This window comes from Peromyscus maniculatus, chromosome 1 (genome assembly GCF_049852395.1).
Source record: "Peromyscus maniculatus bairdii isolate BWxNUB_F1_BW_parent chromosome 1, HU_Pman_BW_mat_3.1, whole genome shotgun sequence".
Classification (NCBI taxonomy): domain Eukaryota; kingdom Metazoa; phylum Chordata; class Mammalia; order Rodentia; family Cricetidae; genus Peromyscus; species Peromyscus maniculatus.
Window position 1 is genome coordinate 110185645 of NC_134852.1, and position 20119 is coordinate 110205763.

The window sequence follows — 20119 nt, forward strand, 5'->3', positions numbered from 1 at the left end:
TTGAACTTGGGACCTCTGGAAGAACAGCCAGTGCTCTTAACCACTGAACCATCTCTCCAGCCCTGAGGACTTTTTTGTTTTTGGTTTTTGAGACAGGGTTTCTCTGTGTAGCTGCATTAAAACTCACTCTGTAGACCAGGCTGGTCTTGAATTCACAGAGATCCGCCTGCCTCTGCCTCCCACGTGCTGGGATTGAAGGTGTGCACCATCACTGCCCGGCTGACACAGGGGACTTTTAAACTTTGGTTCTTGCTGTGTTCCCAGCACTTCAAATAAGCCTTGGACAGAACAGGTGCTCAAGAACAGATCCGGAAATGAGTCAACTGGAGATGGGGCTGGGTCCATCACAGTGCCACCTGCTCTGTCACCTTCCTGAAAGGCTCAGATTCACGGAGAGCCTTCAAGACAGCAGATGCTTCCACCATCTCCTTCAGAAACCCAAAGTCCAGAGTGTCCAGTTGTTCTGACTGTTCTCTCCCTCTGTTCCCCTTACTTCCCTCAGGAAGACAGTCAGCAAAATGCCTGCTAGGCACCTGGTACTTTTCACCTCTATGTGCCCTCCCCTGACTACGGTCTCATCTTTTCTTAAAAATTTTCATTATTTTCAATCATGTATATGTGTGTGGGGGTGTGCCCATGAGGACAGGTGCCTGCAGAGGCCAGAGGCATCAGATCCTCAGGAGCTAGAGTGACAGGTGGTTGTGAGCTACCCAAAGTGGTGCTGGGCACTGAACTGAGGTCCTCTGCAAGAGCAGTACATGCTTTTAACTCCTGAGCATCTCTCCAGCTCTCAGTTTCCTCTCTTAAAACACAAAATCACTGGGCAGTGGTGGTGCACGCCTTTAATCCCAGCACTCGGGAGGCAGAGCCAGGCGGATCTCTGTGAGTTCAAGGCCAGCCTGGTCTCCACAGTGAGTTCCAGGAAAGGCGCAAAGCTACACAGAGAAACCCTATCTCGAAAAACCAAAAAACCAAAAACAAAACAACAAACCACAAAAAAATCTACACAATCACCAAATGCATAAAGAGAGAGAAAGTGGGATTTTTCAGAAAGGAACTCATACTGTCCCTGGTGGCACGTGTCTGCCATTTCAGACCCTCAGGAGGTTCAGCCAAGAAGATTGGAAGTTCAAGACCCACAGGGGCCACAGAGCAAGCGAGAGGTTGGTCTGGGATACTTACAGGGACCCTGACTTAAAATAAAAGATGAAAAGAAGGGGTGGGGTTTGTAGCTTAGTTGGTAGGATGTAAACAGTAAGCAGGAGGCCCTAGGGTTGACCTTTAGTATCACAGAAAACAAACAAAATTAAGCTAGATGGCACAGGACTATAATGGCCACACTTAGAAGATGGAGGCAGGAGTTCAAAGTCATCCTCAACTACATAGAGAGTTAGAGGCCAGCCTGGGCTAAGTGAGACTGGGTCTCGGTTGGTCAGTTAGTCATTAAGTCATTCATTCATTCAGTCAGTCAGTCGTCAAGGACTGGGGATGTAGCAGAGCACCAGCCTAGTGCCAGATATGAGGAGGAAGGCAGCTTCTTTTCAGATAGCCAGACAGGAGAGAGAGGTCCAGCAGAGTGAGTGCCCCGCAGACAGGAGGCAGCAGCCTATCTCAGAGGAAGGAACATCTACAATGTGGCAGAACCAGCTCGGAACCCTTCACAGACAGTGAATGCAAGGGCGGGACTCAAAGCTGGAAATTTAACTCAGAAGCTGTGCGTCTTAGGTTTTTATTTTTTATTATTATTAGATTTTTTAAAATTAGATTTATTCATTTTTTTATTTGTGAGTGTTTTGCCTGAGTGTATGTTTGTGATCTTAATCACTGAGCCATCTCTCCAGCTCTGTTTATTATTATCATTATTTTCTTTTTTTGGTTTTTCGAGACGGGATTTCTCGGTGTAGCTTTGGAGCCTGTCCTGGAACTCATTCTGTAGACCAGGCTGGCCTCGAACTCACAGAGATCCTCCTGCCTCTGCCTCCCGAGTGCCGGGACTAAAGGCATGTGCCACCACCGCCTAAGTTTTAAAAGGCCGTGACTCACCAAGATGACTATCAGCTTTGCTCTGAAGGCCACTGACCACCGGCCCTTGCTCTCCTCGCTTCCTGGTCCCACCCTCAACCCCAGTGAAATATCTTGGGCTTTATCTTTTCCTGGGCTTGCCCCTCCTATTTTATCTCCTAACCAACCAAAGTCCCCTACAGTCTACCAGACAGAAGTCTCTCAACCCAATTCCTAGTTTACACACAGGCCAGAGCCAATCAGGCTCATGCCCTGGGCAGAAAAGGACCCAGGCAAGAAGGCTTGGCTAGCAATTCACTCTTGAGTCCCCTTGCAGGTTACTGAAAGCTGCTTCCCACCGTCATTAAGACTCGCCCTCACTCTGCTATCCTTCCTGGCCATTCTTCAAGATGATGAGACAATAAACCCGGGCGCAGTGGGTTCAGAAGGGTGAGTTTCAGGGACACTGCTGATTTCCCCTTTTCCATGCTAACTGAAGCCCCCTGAGATATAGGTTCTGTCACGTCAAAGAACCCTGCAACAACAGCATACATGAGGGCCTAGCCTTAGTCCCTAGTAGCACACATAAGTGTACACACACACACACACACACACACACACACACACGCACGCACGCACGCACGCACGCACGCACGCACGCACGCACGCACGCACACACGCACACACGCACGCACGCACGCGCTGGGAGTCAAAGGTAGCACTTCTCTTTAACCCCAGCTCTTGAGAGGCAAAGGTAGGCATAGCTCTGAGTTTGAGGCCAGCCTGGTCTACATGGAGAGTTCCAGGCTGGTCACACAGTGAGAAACTGTTTCAACAAAAGCAAACAAAACCAAACACCAAGAAACTTACTGAAGGCGTGAGCAGTAACTGTGCCAGGCCCCCTGCTGGCAGCTGGATGGGTTTTAACACAGGGGCGGCGCCTGCGTGCTCAGTGACCTTTCCTAGTGGATTCTGTTGTGGCCTGTGACCTTGGTCTTGCTGAGATGCTTCAAAGCCTTATTAAGAATGTCTGGGTCCCCATGAAACCCTACTATACCCAGGCTTACCAGGAAATTTGGGTAGGAATGGGGTTAATGACCTTCATCGTTTATAAAATCAGGAGTGCTGATAAAAGAAATAAAGCTTTGAAAGGCTCCAGTCCTGCACCTGCCCAAGGCCATCATTAACCGATCGCTGAGTCCACTCACGATGAATCCCGTCAGCTAAACCAAAGCAAGCTGTGTTAGATGGGAACAGGGAACATCGCTGTGCACTTACCTAAGTACCATTTACAACGAGGCATTAATAAATGTATGTGAGCAGTACCGCTCCCTGCGGATCCTCCTCCCTGCTTCCCCTGAATAAGTCCTCCGTAGTGCAGAGGCTCCATCAGAACCTCTGAGCCACCCTCCATGGGAAACCGAGGAAGGAGCAGCAGTGTGTGCTGCATAGAGATTGGTCATTGGTGTCTAGATACAAACTGATTCCAATATTCTATAATTGTTCATTAAACAGTTTTGTCTCTGCCTAGCATCTTGCTTCTCTGATCTTGTTTTCATATTTTGGGAAAGAAGATGTTAATTATCTTAAGGGCTAACGTAAATTTTTTATGAGGGTCAATAAGAAGGTAAGGGGAAAACAAAACATTAAATTGTGAAATGCTGAAATAAGAGCATGAAACAAGCTTGGTGGCACACCACTCATCCCAACCAGAGCAGGGAGGAGCACAAGTTCTGGAGTTCAAAGCCAGCGTGAGCTGCTGAAACCCTGTCTCAAAAAAGTGTTTAAAAAGTAAATGGAAAGGGGCTGGAAGATGATCCACATCAAGCAGCTTACACATACTTGCTGACTCCGGCTCCAGGGGATCCAGCACCCGATTTCTCTTTGGGCATCCATATACATATAACACGCATACATACCCATTAATAAATATTACAATGGAAAGAAAAAGGATTTAAGGCAGGGCTGGAGAGATGGCTCAGAGGTTAAAAGCACTTGCTGCTCTTGCATAGGACCCAGGCTTGGTTCCCAGCACCCACCCACATGAGGGTTCATAACCATCTGTAACCCCAGTTCCCAGGGATTCAAAAGCCCTCTTCTGACATCCCTGGCACCAGGCATGCATGCAGTGCACACACATGCATGCAGGCAGAACATGCACACACAAAAAATAAACTTGTTTTGTTTTGGTTTTTCAAGACAGTGTTTCTCTGTGTAGCCTTGGCTGTCCTGGAACTCACTCTGAAGCCCAGGCTGGCCTTGAACTCACAGAGATCCACCTGGCTCTGCCTCCTGAGTACTGGGATTAATGTGTGTGTGCTACTACACTCAGTTTAAAATAAATAAGTCTTTTAAAAAATTAAATAAGCCAGGTGTGGTGTCACACACCTTTAATCCCAGCGTTTGGGAGGCAGAGGCAAGTGGGTCTCTGTGAGTTCAAGGTTAGCCTGGTCTACAGAGTGAATTCCAGGACAGCCACGACTACATAGTGTGATCCTGTCTTGAAAAAAACAGAACTAATAATAATAATAATAACAATAATAATAAATTAAATAAATAACTTATCAGCCAAACATGGTGGCCCAGGCCTGTGATCCCAGGACCTGGGAGTGGATGGAATTTAAGGCTTGTAGGCATCAAGGTTAACCAAGAGGTCACCTGTCAAAAGGACTGTTGTTGATTGGTTAACTTTTGGCTTCAGGTTTCTGGGTGTGGCTGTTGACTTCTGTCCGAATCACCTGAGTAACTACAGGAAACTTGACCCTTCTGAGAACAGGCATTCCTGCCGGGTTCCTCAGGGAACACTCAAGGCAGTATCAAGGCTTCCCTGGGCTTTCTAGATTCCTTGGGAGTTATGAGGGAGGAGATGAGGCTGACATACAGAGCCATACAGACCCAGGTGCAAATTCTGGCCCAACAACTGAGTTGCAATGAAGTCTTGGGCAAATCAGACCAAAACTCCCTTCATCTCCTGCTCCTGCTGCCCTCCCCACCCCCAACCAGCCACCCTAATAAAAAGAGAAAAAAGAAAAGAATAAAGTCCAGGACCCACGACTCAGGTTTGGCCAGAAGGCCAGATTCTGCTGCAGCAGGTAGCTCAAGACCAGCTACCTCCAGCATCTCCACAGCCAAGGGGTTCTATGGCAAAGCCTAGACTCTGTGGCTATGTGTTATTTCTGAGGGTCTTTTGTGGTTACAGCTCCAAATAGCTTTTCATTCCTCATTTAAACTTCCTGAACTTTAGAGAGGCCCAGATATAAATTATAGCACAGTTTGAGTGTCTTTAATCTGGCCTGACACTCTTGTATCCATCGTGTGTGTAACCAGAGGGGGCTCTTAGTAAACTTAGGTAAACAGAGAACTGAGGAAGGCCTCTGGATGTTGGACACCTGGCCCATGTTTATGCTGGAGCAGGGTATCCTGAACATCTACATTGACTGGACCACCAAGGAATGGGCCTTCAGGAACTAAATAAACTGGAGATGCTGTTGACTCTAAAGAAATGGAAGATTTGAGAATGGCTGAAACAGCCTCAACTGGAAGACTGTCCAACGGTTGCTTGAGAAAGCACCAGCAGCTAAGACAGGGATCTGGCCTTCAGCAGGAGCAAACCACATCTACAGAGTTTGGTAGAAAGGAAATGTAGCTCTGGCCCCTAACGTGGAGATGTCCACATGGAGTCCACACAGCCCAGAACTCAGGGCAGTCTGTAGACTTCATTAGATCTGAATCATAACCATAAAGAAAGAAAGATGTGCACGTGCATGTGCACACATATAAATACATAACACACTCCACACAACCTCACATGTACACACACACACCAATGACATTTATAATAACCATTGAAGCTGAGGGATAGGTATGGTGGTTCAGTTTTGCTCTTCCTTTTTTTTTTCTTTTTCTTTCTCGAGACAGGGTTTCTCTGTGTAACGGCCTGGCTGTCCTGGAAATCACTATGTAGACCAGGCTGGCCTTCCTCTTCCTCCTGTGCTGGGATTAAAAGTGTGCACCAATGCTACCTGGTTTTTTAAAAAAATTCCTGCATATGTTTATGTTTTTCTATATGAAAGTAAAATAATGTCCAAAAAAAGAAGAAAACGAGATTTTTTTCAGATGTTTGTATCAAATGCTTCATTTTTCTTACATGTCATCAATTGTTTAAAAAAAAGCCACATGATCATATTTGAATTACAAGCTTGCGGTACAGTTTTATGTTGTTAGGCTTTAGAAGGCTCTTGTTGTCTGGTTCTGAGCAGCCTCACACTCCTGTGTGGTTCACTTTGTAGTTCACTCAGGATTCCCGGCCTTTGCTTCCTGAATGCCAGACTTCCAGGTATGTGCTTTCATGCCTGTTCACTTCGTTTTTTCTTCAAGTTTCTTGGCACCTTTCCCAATTCTTTTTGAGAGAAGAAGTGTATGTTTCTTGACTCTAAGAGGAAGAGTTTCTTACACGATATATTTCTTTGTCTTAACAGCATTATTATGGGAGCTTTCTGTTTTCTTGTTCTGATTGAAATCGAATTCAGCTCCTACTATAAGGTTTCTTTCAGTTTGTGTCTGCGCTGGTTACATCGTTCTTTGGTAACTATGTATCTCAGACTAGAATCCACAGAGGCAGTACCTGCAACAGTGTATTTGTTTCCTGTTACTGTAACAAAACGCCCGAAGCCGGTTGTTTTATAAAGAAGCTTGTTTAGTTCACAGTTCCGGAGCTTCAAGAATGTGGTGCTGTTTGCAACAGTTCTGCTGAGGACTTCCAGGCAAATGGCCTCACAATGATAGGAATGGGGGGGGGGGGGGGAAGAGCGATCACCTGGAAAAGCAGAAAGCCAGAGTGACTTGGGGCTCAGGCTCTGGCTTTTACACATAACAACGCACTCTTTGGAAATCTAAGTAATTTAAGGCCCTTTAAGAAATTCTTCAACTTTTTTGAGAACGATGATCTAACCACCCCCACTAGGCCTCATCATCTCCCAACATGGCCACACTAGGCAACCAACTTCCCTATCTTGAACCCTTGGGGAACACCCTCAAACCACATAGGAACCATAGGAAGGGACGATAGTGAGGGGAGCTGAGGACATGGTAACAGGGGAGGAGGGTGAGATGGAGGACAGAGCTAAGAGGGAAGTATTTTCTCCTGGAGACAAGCTTCAGCCTGGTCCTGAGAAATTCTAGTTTGTCACACCTGGAGACAGGGCCAGCGACAGTAGCAGGCCTTGGAGAACTAGGCCCAGCGGGGGTCTGATTGGTCCACCAGTGCCAGCTCCAGCACCATCCACACCTACCCACAGATCTCAGACCTGACTAGCACCGCTTTGCCTAGAGAGCTTGCTCACATGCAGGTGGCTGGGCACACTTCCACAGTTTCTGACTCAGAGGGGTGGGGGTGCTGAGCATATGCTCTTCTAGTATGTTCCCAGGTTCTCCCAGAACTATACTTTCCAGGCAACAGTCCACTGATTCCTCTCCTTTGATTTCTTTAATGTTATTGTTGCTGTAATAATAATTAATAATAATTATTATTATTTTATTTAATAATGATTATTATTAATGTGTTTGTTTACTTGGTATGTATGTTTGGGCATGCACACTCATGCAATGGTCCATGTGTGAGGGTTGGAGGGAACTTGGAGAAGTCAGTTCTCTCGCGCCCTGTAGTGTCTAGGATCGTCAGGCTTAGGGACAAGCACCTTGATCTGACGGGCTGTCTCTCCTGCCCTTTCCCTTTGCTTTCCTGGACTACAAACTCAAGGTAACTTTTGCAACTAGAGTCTAAGTGGAGCTAAATAGAACGGTACACCTTCAATCCCAGTATTTGAGAGTCAGAGGCAGGAGGATTTCTCTGAGTTCAAGGCTAGCCTGGAGAGAGAGAGAGAGAGAGAGAGAGAGAGAGAGAGAGAGAGAGAGAGAGAGAGAGAGAGAGACAGAGAGCCACTGCCCAGCTCCTTTTTTTTTTTTTTTTAAATTTATTGCTAGGCGGTGCTATTGCATGCCTTTAATCCCACCTAGCACTTAGGAGGCAGAGGCAGGCAGATCTCTGTGAGTTCGAGGCCAGCCTGGTCTGCAGAGAGAGTTACAGGACAGCCAGGGCTATACAGAGAACCCCTGTTTCAAAATACAAATAAACAAGCAAACAAATAAATAAATAAGGAATTTAAAATTTAAAGTTAAGTGAAAGAAATATCTGACAGTTTTGTAAAGCATTAATCGAGTTTTTCTTTTCTTTCTTTCTTTCTTTTTTTTTTTTTTTTTCCGTTTTTTTGAGACAGGGTTTCTTTGTGTAGCCCTGACTGTCCTGGAACTCACTCTGTAGATCAGGCTGGCCTCAAATTCACAAAGTATGCCTGTCCCTGCCTCTGCTTCCTGAGTGCTTGGATTAAAGGCGTGCGCCGCCGCCGCCGCCGCCGCCGCCGCCGCCGCCGCCACCGCCACCGCCACCACCACCACCACCGCCACCGCCGCCACCGCCGCCACCGCCGCCACCACCAGCCCGCTTAATTTTTTTTAAAAGTGATTTATTTATTTTATGTACATTTGTGTTTTGCCTGCATGTATGTCTGTGTGAGGGTGTGGAATCCTCTAGAACTGGAGTTACAGACGTTGTGAGCTGCCGTGTGGGTGCTGGGAATTCTGGAAGAGTAGCCTAATGGGATAAATCCACAGAGTCTACTTGATGGTCAAAGGAATTTATTCCGGGGTTAACTCACAACCAGAATAATGGAGTTGGTCGTGGAATCCTGGAGGGTGGGGCACGGGCCAACTGTGGTTCTCAGGAGAGCTGTGCCTTGATCCGCACCAACATTCAAGACCATGAGGTAGCGAAGAGAAGAGAGAGCATCCCATGTCTTAAGGGTCCCTGGTGACCACGCCCAAAGGGCAGGTACCTAGCAGCTACCTGCTGCTTCATTAGGGGCGGAGCTTCAGGGCATGGCACAACCACCCACCCACTACAGTAGCCAGTACTCTTAACTGCTGAGCCATCTCTCCAGGCTTTCCCCCTCCCTAATTCATATGTATTTGTGTGAGGGGCAGGTGCATGTGATTGAGCACAGGTGCCCAAAGAGGCCAAAAGAGGGCACTGGATTGTGAGGAGCTGTGGAGTTCTAGGAAGTGCTTGTAACTTGGCCAGCATGGATGCTGGGAACTGAACTCTAGACCTCTGGGAGAGTAGACAGTGCTCTTAACTACTGAGCCATCTCTCCTGACACCCATCAGGCATTTTGTAGAATGTCCCTACAAAAGTTTGGAATTTTTCTTGTGATCTCCCCTTGGTTAGGAGAAGGGCCCAACTCATCTGGTGACAGGAGGCACCACTTGATTACAGAAGTCACTACCAAGTCTCTTCACCTTGGTTTTTTTTTTTTTTTTTTTAGGGTTTTGAAACAGTGCACCATCAGCCCAGGTTGGTATTGAACTTGAAATGTGGCAGAGGAAAGCCTTGAACTCCTGACCTTCCACCTCTAGTCACCCAAGTGCTGGGATTACAGTGCTAACTTCCTCTATGTGTTTATTTACTCATTTAGATCACTATGGGTTCATGTTTATTTATTTTAGACTTTGGGTTCTAGCCCAAGACATTATTCATTTTATTGCTCAAATTGTTCCACTGCTGGCTGTTGAGAATTTGTTCCGTTTGGTTTCTGAATCCTGCTAACACGCCTCATCCTAAGTTTTGCTTTCTGGCAATTGCCTCTAAATGTTTAAAAATCATGCTTTTTGTTTGTTTGTTTGTTTGTTTGTTTGTTTGAGCCCTCCTATTTTTCATTTCTCTGAAACCTTATGTTACCGGATTGATCCTTTTTATTAGCAATTCTCTCTGTTTTTGTGGGTGCAGGATAATATCATCTGAAAGTTTCTAGTCATAATATCGGGAGTAGTGAGTTCAAGGCCAACCTGGGCTATGTAAAATCCTGTCTCAAAAAACAAACAAACAAAAAAACCAAAGAAAAGCAGCTTTAATTTTTTCTGCTTTTAGCCATTGTAGCTTGTACCAAAATGTCACTAATGTGTATATACTTCAAGCTACATAGACCAAGCTAGCCTCATAGAGACCTGCCTGCCTCTGTCTTCTGAGTCCTGAGATCAAAGACCCATGCCACCACACCATAGCTTTGCTTTTAGAATGCCGTGAGTTTGAGTTATATTTGCATGTGTGCTTGTAACTAAGTTTTCCAGGCTTTGTTTTAAGAAAAATTCCGATAATTTAAATCCAATGGTGCCAGCTGTGGTAAGGTGCAGCTGTGATCTCAGTTGTTCAGGAGGCCAAAAGCGCATTTATTTATTCGTTGTGTGTGTGTGGGGGGGGCATTTGTGCACACCACAGCACACGTGGAGGCCAGAGGACAACTTTCAGAACTCAGTGTTCATCTTCTACCCTGTGGGTTCTGGGGGTGGAACTCAGGCCATCCGACTTGTCAAGTGCCCTTACTCTATGAATCATCTTGCCCACTCCCAACTTCTTGTATTTTTATTTTGTTTTGTTTTTTACTTTTTATAGTTCAAGGATTAAACACAGGACTTTACACATGCTGGGCAGTCCCTTAACACTGAACTCCACTCCGGTCTCAATGTTTTGTATTTAAGGACTACATACAATGTGTCTTCTTATTACAATCAGAAGAGGCTGTATGAACTGCATCATAGTAATCCCACCGACGACCGACCCACTTGCAGCTACTATTCTATATTTTAAAACCCCATAGTCAGGCTTGGTGCAGATGCCTATAATCCCAGCATTTGGAAATGGCTCAAGAGATCAGGGATTCAAGGTCAGCCTTGACTACATAAGACCTTGTCTTGGGGCTGGAGAGATGGCTCAGAGGTTAAGAGCACTGGCTGTTCTTCCAAAGGTCCTGAGTTCAATTCCCAGCAACCACATGGTGGCTCACAACCATCTATAGTGAGATCTGGTGCCCTCTTCTGGCCTGCAGGGATACATGCAGACAGAACACTGTATACATAATAAATAAATAATTTAAAAAAAAAAAAAAAAAAAAAAAGACCTTGTCTCAAAAGCAAAACTAAACGGAAAAAACAAACAATCCCCCCAAAAGAAACCCAACTCAAACCAAACCAAAATAGAAACAAAGTTTTAACCCCACAAAAATGTTATTTTGGCATGTAATAGTTCCAAGTGTATAAGGTTGACAAGATGGGTCACTGTGTCTGGCTAGTAAAGGCACTTACCTTTCAGCTGGGATGGAGATGTAGTGCAGTGTTGGAGCACTTGCCTGGCATGTGACAGGTCTGTCTACCCAGCCTGCAAAACAAATAAAACACATCTCAGGGACTCAGGCTTATTTTTCTCTGTTGTAGAATATTAGTTTAAGATGTGTTACATTCATTTATGCTGTGGAATATTTGTTTAATGATGCAAAGATGTGCTGTATTCTCTTATGTTGCATTTGTTTAATTCTGTGGAGCTATGTTACTTTGCCTGTCTAAAACACTTGATTGGTCTAATAAAGAGCTGAACGGCCAATGACTAGGTACGAAAGGGATAGGTGGGGCTGCCAGGTAGAGAGAATAAATAGGATGAGAAATCTAGGCTTGAGAGAAAAGGAGGAGAGGAGGACACCAGGGGCCAGCCACCCACCCACACAGTCAGCCATGGAGTAAGAAGGAAAGAAAGATATATAGAATAAAGAAAGGTAAAAAGCCCAGAGGCAAAACATAGTTAAAGAGAAATTGGATAATTTAAGTTAGAAAAGGGCTAGAAAGAAGGCAAGCTAGGGCCGGACATTCATAAATAAGAATAAGTCTCGTATTTATTTGGGAGCTGAGTGGCAGATCCCCAAAGAGTAAAAATCAAATCAAATCAAAACAAACAAACAAAAAAAAGCACCTTTTTTTTAAGACAGGGTTTCTCCGTGTAACCCTGGCTGTCCTGGAACTCATTCTGTACACCAGGCTGTCCTCTGCGTCTCAAATACTGGGATTAAAGGAGTATGCCACCATCACCCTACTGGGACTCCTTGGACTTTGTGTGTGCCTGCATATGTCATACACACCCCAAATAAATAAAATATAATAAAACAAATTAAACAAAATACTTAAGTTTTTTGGTTGTTTATACATTATCCTTTCCAGAAATCTTTGCTTACTTCTAAACTTCTATCCTTTTTTATTTTTGTTTTCTGAGACAGTCTGTCTATGTAGCCCTGCTGGCTGTCCTGGAACTCTCTATGTAGAGCAGACTGACCTCAAACTCACGGAAATCTGCCTGCTTCTGTCTCCTGCATGCTGGAATCAAAGGCATGAGCCACACTCATCTTTCTATTTTTTTTTTACATTAAATTTTTTAAAGATTTGTTTTGTTTTATTTTATGTGTATGGGTGTTTTGCCTGGATGGTTGGACATGCACATTGTGCACTCTTGGTGCCTGCAGAAGAAGGCATCATATCCCCTGGAACTGGAGTTACAGATTGTTATGAGCCACCATGTGGGTGCTGGGAACTGAATTCAGGTCCTCTGCAGGAGCAGCACAAGTTCTTAACTGTGGAGTCACCTCTCCAGTCTGCTGTGGAATAATCCTCTTGTACACTGTAAGGATTTGTCACTTGAATTGGTTTAATAAAATGCTGGTTGGCCAGTAGCCAGGCAGGAAGTATAGGCAGGGAGACCAAACTAAGGATGATGGGAAGGAAAAGGGTAGAGAGCAGACCCAGTCAGACCCAGAGGGAGCAGGAGATAAACATGCCATGCTGATAAAGGTACCACCACATGACAAAGCATTAATAGAAATATGGGTTCATCTAAGTGTAAGAGCTAACTAGTAACAAGCATGAGCTATCAGCTGAGCATTTATAAGTAATATTAAGTCTCTGAGTCAGTTATTTGGAACTGGGCAGTTGGGACAAAAAAAAAAAAGTCTAATTACACCAGTCTCAAATCTCTAGCCTTCTGTCTAATGTCATTCCTTTTCATCCCGAAGAGCTTCCTTGAACACTCTACTCACTGCTAGTCTGAGAGTGAGGAATGGTCTCTGCTTTCATTTCTCTGCAGGCACATCTTGACTTAAGTGGGCCCACAGGATTTATTTGGGTTTTGATTTGAGTACTGTAATGGTAGTATTCTGTTATCTTGGCCTCTTTGGCTTCTGAGAAGTCAAACCCAACAGGCTTGTTCTCTTTTTCTATTTGCTATTTGCCTTCTTGTGGCTTTCAGGTTTTTCTCTTTTTCTGGCTTGCAGCTGCTTGGCTATGATGTGCTTGGGTCTTTTCCTTTTTTTGTTTTTTTGTTGTTTTTGTTTTGTTTTTCAAGACAGGGTTTCTCTGTAGCTTTGGAGCCTGTCCTGGACTAGCTCTGTCAACCAGGTTGTCCTCGAACTCACAGAGATCTGCCTGCCTCTGCCTCCTGAATGCAGGGATTAAAAGTGTGTGCCACCGCTGCCTGGCTTCGTCAGCTATTTGTGAAGAGCATTCCTTTTGTTCTAACAGGTAATTAAATCATAGGCTGGTCATCTTGAACTTGTGAATTTTTAAAAATGTTTTTCTTTTAGTGACTATTTCAATTTTAATTATTTGTTTTTAATGAACAGTTTAGAAAAGACACTTGTGACGGTGCATGTGTGTAGAAGGAAGTTTCTCTGTGTCCCGCCCAGCCTTGTGGTGGAATGAGTCTCTCCCACCCACGGTCCCACAGCTGCTTATAAAATAATTACGCAGAGGCTTATATTAATTACAAACTGTATGGCCTATGGTTTCAGCTTCTTGCTAGCTAGCTTTTTCATCTCAAATTAACCCATTCCTACTAATCTATATGTTGCCACATGACCATGGTGTTACCGGTCTGCTGGCATCCTGTTGCTCTTTTGGCAGTGGGCTCGGGTCTCCCCAGACTCTACCCTTCTTCTCTCTACATCTCTGCTTGGATTTCCCACCTGGCTGTAAGCTTTCTTGCCATAGGCCAAAACAACTTTATTTATTATCAAATGGGAGCCACACATATTCACTACATATAGAAAGACATCTCATAGCACATGTGTATAACTCCAGTACTTGGGAGATGGAGGAAGTAGGATGGAGAAGTAAAGGTCATTCTCAGCTACATGTGGAGTTCAAGGGCAGCCTGGGCTATATGAAACCCGGTCTTTTTTTTTTTTTTTTTTTTTTTTAAAGTTCACAAGTTTCTTTCATCTAAAAATCTGCTATTGAGCTGGGAGGTGGTAGGAGACAGAGGCAGGCAGATCTCTATGAGTTTGAGGCCAGCCTGTTCTACAGAGCGAGTTCTAGGACAGTCAAGGGTACACAGAGAAACCCTGTCTCAACCCTGCCCCCCTCAAACAACAACAACAACAACAAAAAAAAAACCCCACAAAAACAAAACAAAACAAAAAACTGCTATTGTTAATATTAAGATTGTCAAAATTGGAACAAATATTTAGTAAGTTTCTCGCACATATGAGCTGAAAAATGATAGAAAGATTCTGGGTTTATCTATCTACCTATCTGTGATAGATACTGACTGATCTTAAAGACTCTGCTTTTTACTTAATTTGTCTTTGAAGACATCTGTGAACTGTCCTATCATGAGTTTGTATCACCTTCAGCAATGCCAGTATTTTATGTTAAACAGGAAAATCCAGCATTGTTTTCAGTGGGGACTGGAGTTCATAAATAAGCTGAAGTAGCTCTGCGTGTTGACGAACTGCCCAGTCTCTGACTGAGCCTGCTTCCTCAGGGTAGCCTGCTGTCCTGGGCTTCCTTTCCACTCCCTATCTCCTGTTCCAGGCATTGGCCCCGGGTCTATCTGAATTCCTCCCGGTGGCAGGCTCCTTTTTCCGCTCAGGCTCTGCTGCTGCTGCTGCTGCGTGCCCTCCCCCTGGAATGCAGTTTATCCTTGATTCCTCCCCTGCACTGCTCACACCTCCTCCTTGCTCTCCTTGGGTCTCCACTTCCTCTGTCCCTGTCTAATCTGTTCTTCATATAAGAGCTGGAGTGATCTCAAAGCACATCTGAGCATGTCCCCATGCTGCGTAAAGCCTTTACAGCCTCTTTACTGGCCTCTGAAAGAAGATTAAACTCCTTACACATACACACACACACACATCACACACACACCACCATCACCCACCACACACACACACACACACACACACACACACACACACACACACCACACCACATACATACACACACACACACACCATACACACCACATACACACACACCACACACACACACACACACACACACACACACACACACACACACCATACACACCACATACACACACACACACACACACACACCACACACATCACGCATACACACACACACACACACACACACCATACACACCACATACACACACACACCACACACACACATACACCACACACACCATACCACACACACACACACACACACACACACACACACCACACACACAGAGACACATGCAGACACACACACACCTTGCCATGATGTGGTCTGCTTCCTACTCATTTCTCTAGCTTTGCTGGGAGGCACACAGGAGACAGAAGTCCTAGACTGGGTTGATATGAACTGTAGCAGGCACGGGACGCTTCAAAGATGATACTCAGATTTCTGGTTGGGCAAGTCAGAGAAGTTTCTAACTCCCAGCATCTCCAGGGAACATCAGTTAGCTGCAAATGCAGGGACCACACCTCCTACTTCCTCTGTCCCTCACTCTGCCTTCCAACTGCCTGAGTAAGCTTTGAGCCTGAGTCCTAGGTCATTTGCTGTGCCCTGGGCTCAGCACTTCCTCCTTCAAGAACCCTGCTTTCTCTTCCAGAAAGCAGGAATTATTCCCACCCCTCCACTTCTCCCAGCATCTCATGCTGTAGCCCTGGCTGGCCTGGTAGCTCCTACATAGTTTATTCAGGCTGGCCTCACACTAAGGCCTCACACAATCTTACCTCGGCCTCTCAAGTGCTGGGATTACAGGTGTGTACTACTGTGTCTGGCGCTTGTGAGTGCGGGTGGACTTGCCTGAATGCACATTGGATACCAGAGGTTGACTTCATATAGCTTCCTCTATGCATTTTTTTTTCAAAAACATTGCTTGAGGGGAGGGGGCAATGTAGACATGCCACAGTGTGCATGTGGAGGTCAGAGGACAGTGTGTAGGAGTTCTCTTCTTCCTCCCTGTGGGTCCCCCAGGGACTGAATTCAGATAGTCAGGTTTGGTAGCAAGCACCCTCACCTGCTAAGTTATCTTGTCAGCTTGGCTCACTAAAGAGAGAGAGAGAACAAGAGTGAGAGCGAGAGCTTGAGAGAGAGACACAGAGAGATTTATTTTTATTTTAAATTATGCTTATGCATGCATGTCTATGTGTGGGTATGCATATCAGTGCAGTTCCCTGCTGAAGCCAAAAGAGGACATTAGATTCTCTGGAGCCGGAGTTAACGGCATTTGTGAGCTTCCTGACCTAGGTGCTGGGAGCCACACTCCGGTCCTCGGCAAGGGCAGCACATGCTCTTAAGTACAGCTCTGCTGTGGGGTGTCTTTCTGTATGCTGTGAATATGCATTGCTCTGATTGGTTGACAAATAAAGCTGCATTGGCCTATGGCAGGGCAGGATGGAGCCAGGCAGGAAAATCCAGGAGAGATAGGGAAAGGGGAAAGGAGAGTAAGGGGAGACGCCAACTCACCGTCCAGGGAGCAACATGTAATGGGGTGCATGGAAAGCCACAGAACACATGGTATACATCGATAAATAGAAATGGCTTAATTTAAGGTGAAAGAGCTAGCTAGCAAGAAGCCTGCCATAGGCCATACAGTTGGTAATTAATATATGCCTCTGAATGATTATTTTATAAATGGCTATGGGACTGCAGGGCCAGGTGGGACCAGAGAAACTTCTGTTACACAGATCCATTTCTCCACTGGGCTCATTTTTTTTTTTTTTTTAATTTTTATTTCAGGGCTGAGGACTGAACCCAGGGCCTGGCACTTGCTAGGCAAGCGCTCTACCACTGAGCTAAATCCCCAACCCCTCTTTTTTTTTTTTCTTTTTTTTAAATACAAAAAAAAAATTATTAGTACCTAGGGATGTAGCCCACTTGGAAAAATATGTGCCTAGCATACAAAGCCCCGGATCCGATCCCTGGGAATGCATAAACTGGGTGCAGTGGCACCTACCTGTTATCCTGGCAGCGAGGAAGTAGAGACAAGAGCATCAGAAGGTCAAGGTCATCTTTGGCTACACAGTGAGTGAAAGGCCAGGCTGGGTTACAATAGACCCTCTCTAAAAAAGTTTAAAAAGGAAAGAAGTTATGATTATGGGCGGGAAACTGAAGACACCTAACAGGCCTGAGCGGGGCATGGCTGGAGGTGGCTGTTTCCTGGGGGCCTCAGGAGTGGAATCCGTTTGCCTTTTAGGAACATCTCTCTGGTGGAGGATGCATATCAAATAGGTTGAGACAGGAAGGGTGGAACTTCCAGTTCTCTGGACCGTGACTTCTCTTGTTTGAGGAAGAGGCCTGCCTGAGTGTTGAACAGACTCTGCCCTCAGCCTCCAAGTCATCCTGAACCGTCCACTCCGCACACGAGCCTCTGAGCAGGTGCAGCTGGCTCTACCTATGAAGTGAAGGGGAAGTGTCCCCCACAAACTCTGGCATTCGAATCCTTGCCCCCAACTGATGGTGGTGTTTGAGGAGGTCTGGGAGGTGTGGCCCTGCGGGAGGAAGCAGGCACTGTGGATGGGCCTTGAGGTTTCAAAATGTCACACCACACCCAGTGTCTTTTTTTCCCCCTTTGACACAGGGTCTCTCTACAGAGCCTTGGCTGTTCTGGAATTCACTACGTAGACCAGGCTGGCCTTGAACTCACAGAGATCCACTTGTCTCTTCCTCTTGAGTGCTGGGATCAAAGCAGGTGCCCCCAGGCCCAGCTTACCAGTGTGATTTTTGCGTCATGCTAACTGTTAGAAGATGTGAGCTCAGCATCCTGCTCCAGCCACCACGCCTCTGCTCTGCCCTCATGGATTCCCATCCCTCTGGAACCATTAACTGGAGCCAACGTCAACTCTCCCTTTAGTCGCCTCGGCCATGGTGCTTTATCACAGCAACAGGAAAGTATGGTACAGCCTCCAAGTGCAGCATGAGTCCTTTACTCTGTATTTCCTGGGCCACAGCTCTAGTCCAAACCGCTGCAGTACCAGGGTACTGTACCACGGGGGCATGAGGCCTCTGCTCTTGCCCTGTCTCACGTCAGCCCCATCCAGCACCGTGCAGCACAACCTTGGGAAATGTAAAGCTGGACTGTCATCACCTGCATGCCCCGTATGTCCAACCTCTCGACATTAGGACACAACATTGCCATCTACCAAGTTCACACACCAGAAATGCACCGTCTAATCACACAAAAATCTCATAATGGTTTAAAGAAGTTGGGCAACAGTCATGGGTATTCTTGGCTGCATGTAGCCCATGGGCCAAAGGTTAGACACAGTGAAGCCCTAAACCCTCTCTCTAAATTGGCTTTCTGTGCACCTCACCCCTAATTAGGAGACCTGTGTGATCTGGCTGCTGCCTGTCTTACCTGCACCCACTCTTCTTGTTTACCAAACCCGGACACACCCTCCTGGTTCCTTGCTGGTCCTTCAGAGGCAGCCCTCCATGTCACTGGCTTCTTGGTGCAGGTTTCTGCCCAAAGGTCACCCGAGGTGACCTTATCTAAGAACTTTAGTCCCAACCGCTATGTTTTGTTTCTTTCATAACACTTATCACTAAAACTAGATTGTTGACAGGGAGGTCTCATGACCACTTTTGCAGTTTTATAAATTTTGATTATCGAGTGAATACTTTTGTTTGTTTGTTTGTTTTTCGAGACAGGGTTTCTCTGTGTAGCTTTGCACTTTTCCTGGAACTCACTTTGTAGACCAGGCTGGCCTCGAACTCACAGAGATCTGCCTGGCGCCCCCCCCCCCCCCCCAGTGCTGGGATTAAAGGCATGTGCCACCACCACCTGGCTTTGAGTGAATACTAAGTGCTTTCCTTAGGCCTGGCAGAAAGTGTCCTCTTTACCCCGCGCCCCCATTCTAGAGCCCTCCCTGGACTGAAAGCTCTGTCCTATTTGCTGCTGACCTGTAAATTCCCCAGAACCACAACTGGCACAATAAACAGTCATTGAATAAACAGTAAGCCGAATTCTGGCCCTGCTCTGTGTTTCTGGAGAAAGGGAGCTTGGGGCCAAGGTCAAGAGCAGGCTGTGGATTTGGGCTAGCTACTTAGTTTCTCTAAGCACCAGCTGGCTCATTCATTCTGGAAAAGGCAACAGAGGATCTAGCTCACAGACCTGCAAGCACCAAGTAGCACCAGGCACACCCCCAATCCCTTCGTGGGATTTGTAGAAGGGATGCATACACTTGACATCTTGCATGTTGACTCCACCATCTACCAATCTCTTCAGTGTCCCTCAGTGTTTAGAGCTTTGCTTTCCAAAGCCAGTCCAAGAAACACTCTGTGGGGGTGGGGGCTACCTGGAACCATCCGGTGCATCTTTCTGAACGGCTTGTTTTACTGGGAAGTAATCTAAAACATTGCTTGTTATAGTAACATAACCACAGATACTTAATGAGTAGGATGACGGATTTGCCTGAATGCTTTGAGAATTATTACTGGGCACTGTATTGAGAGCCTCGGGCTTGGAGGAAGTCTGTGTGGAGAGTACAAGACCAGGCCTCTCCATTGGTTAAGGCCTTTTGGGGTCCCAAAGTGAGCTTCCTGCTATCAACAGAAGACTCGATTCTGTTCCTTTCAAGACCCCCCACTCCTGTAGAAGGAACAGGTGGTTTTCTGTTCTGCCCTGGTTGGGGCAAGGGAAGATCCCAGGGGCGAAGAAAAGGCAGGTACAAGTTCCAGACCTTAATCCATTTTCTCCCAGCTCTTATCATTGCCCAGACATGGACCACCCTGCCTGCCCATTAGCCTCTACCCACCCCTCCCCAATCTGGACATAATTATAGTCATTATCCTAGGATATTATTACCAACTCTATAAACAGCACACTCTGTGTAAACAGTATAGGTAACTGCTTCTGCACGTAATTACAGGAGATGTTTCTAGAGCCGCAATTGCATCCGAGTAAATGATAGCTTCCTTTCCTATCATTAATACTCCGATATTAGGGACCTATCAGGGC

General features: G+C 45.9%; 1 pseudogene; it reads left to right on the forward strand.

Annotated features, from left to right (window-relative positions):
• Positions 1–2971: 2971 nt before the first annotated feature.
• On the forward strand, positions 2972–3216 carry LOC102928233 (ATP synthase F(0) complex subunit j, mitochondrial pseudogene; annotated as a pseudogene).
• Positions 3217–20119: the final 16903 nt, after the last annotated feature.